Source organism: Cyphomyrmex costatus, unplaced genomic scaffold, assembly GCF_001594065.2.
Source record: "Cyphomyrmex costatus isolate MS0001 unplaced genomic scaffold, Ccosl1.0 scaffold1987, whole genome shotgun sequence".
In the NCBI taxonomy this organism is placed as follows: Eukaryota; Metazoa; Arthropoda; class Insecta; order Hymenoptera; family Formicidae; genus Cyphomyrmex; species Cyphomyrmex costatus.
The window spans coordinates 1-2375 of NW_017276025.1; positions in this window are offsets into that span (position 1 = coordinate 1).

Genomic DNA, 2375 nt, shown 5'->3' on the forward strand with positions numbered 1-2375 from the left:
GTATACATTTTCAAAATATTATTCTAATTCATAATCAATATTGTGAGGAACGATTGTTCTGTTCTGTTAATCAATTTCTTAATAACATTATATCAAAACACTTATTACGTTTATTAGTGTATTTGATTATCAGAACAATCACGATGTTAATTATAAATTAGAATAATAATTTGTAAACGTATATTTATGAAAATATACGTGATTGAAAACTTGTTAACTTACATTCTAAAATCTTGAATCAAATAATATAGTCCCAGACAGCACACAACATCCATTGGACATCTAGACTTGGTTTCAATCTGGTCCATACGTCCATGGATTTAGTACGAATGTTTTAAAAACGTACGTTATTCAACGTATAAAGTATGTTTACATTTGAACATTTAAAAAATGTTTATCTCATGCAAAAAATTTTCTAAGTCTGCTTGTGACGTATTGCTTTCGTTGACTTGCGAGGTGAAAATTTTTTTATGATCGCACGAGGAGTTTTACTTTTGATATCTCCGGTAACGCGAAAATTTATTAAATTAAAGCTTAATTCAGATATGCAACAAGCGACAAGCAACAATAGCTTGCTGCTCGCAATCATAATAGTTAGGAATCATTTTGCTTTCAGTGTGCAAATTTGTCTGGATTGTGGTCAAAAATTTGTTTAATATATTAATTTAGTCCAGTTTTAGTCCATTGCATCCTAAAATGGACGTTTTTAAGAAGTCCAAAATGGTAACACTGGATATTTTTAAAACGTTTTTAAAATATCCATGGATCTAATCTGGATGTTTTTAATATGTCCAAACGTCCAACATGTACGTTTTAAATACATTTTTTAAACATTACTGTGCTGTCTGGGTTGTTCTAGGTGAGAGATCAAACTATAATAGTTTTATTGATATAACTATAATAGTATTATTGAAACTATAATAGTATTATTGAAAAATAATGAAATGGAAATGTTACATATTACCATGAAAAATGACTTACATATTATTGAAGGTGCCAGGTTCATCAAAGTAAACATACACCAACAGTTGCCAACTTTACATCTGACTTGAATACCTCATTATGTATGCTAAGGTTCTTTACCATTTCATTATCTTCCAATAATGAAGATGTATTACGCTAAAGTAGACAATATGGTAAAACAATTTTATAAGAATTCTTTTAAAATTAATATTGATCTTTTTTGTGATTCATTTTTAAAATATAAAAAACTGTTATTTTGATTACATAGAACACTATATTTGATTCAAGATTTTGGAGTACATAAGAATTCTTTTGAATTAATACTGATCTTATGTGATTCATTTTTGAAATCTAAAAAACTGTTATTTCTATCTCTCACCTAGCTAGAACACTATATTTGATTCAAGAGTTTGGAGCACATGTGTGTGAGTTAACCAGTTTTCAATCACGTGTATCTTCATAAGCACACATTTACAAATTATTATTATAATTAGTAACTAATATTGTGAGGATACATTATTACCATGAAAAATGACTCATACACTATTGAAGGTGCCAGTTCAAAGTAAACATACATAAAATGTATATTTATTTGTTGCATATACATGTATACGAAATAATAATTTATTGTTTTCGTATATATAGTGTATACTGCAGAATATTGCGATAGAACCAAGATTCTAGAATATTGCGTTTTAATGCGACCCGGGCACGCCAAGTTTTTTCTTCACTATAATCCAGTTGACAATTATAGTCACTTTCGGTCTGTCTTATGTGACTGGAGTAATGAAGAATACACTTGGTCAATTATATTTATCTCATATTTGTTTTTGATCAAGAAGTTCAATATCTTTTTTATGCACTTGGCGTATGTTTTTTTCTTTTTTTAAAAAAAGGTTTTTTAAGAGATTTCACCGCTTTTTGTAAATTTTGAAAACGTGATAATAATGTAGGAAATTTAAATCCTCTAAAAATAAATGCAGATTCTATTTCTAAAATAGTTATCGGGACTCGGTCTCTAGATTTCGGTATCGGCTGCACCAATTTTATTCGGACTGGTCGCAATCGAAGGATACCGATGACATAATGTAATAAAAGTGTTTTTAGATTTATGATTGGGCTTTTAAATTCCGAGTAATTTTAATCTAAAGTTTGAAGATGTAAAAACTCGAGATACAGCTAGTGGTAGCGTCGTGAATTTGACAGCGACATGAACATATGCACGATGACGTTCACGCATCAACCAAGCGATCATGTCAAGTCAAGCAGTCAAGCGGTTATATTTTTATTTTATGCACTTCGCGTCGTGACGCTACCGCGTCGCTTGATAATAAACATTAATTATAATTAATGTTAATATTATATAACTATATGTTTATAATGCTTATTATTAATGATTATCATTGTTATAT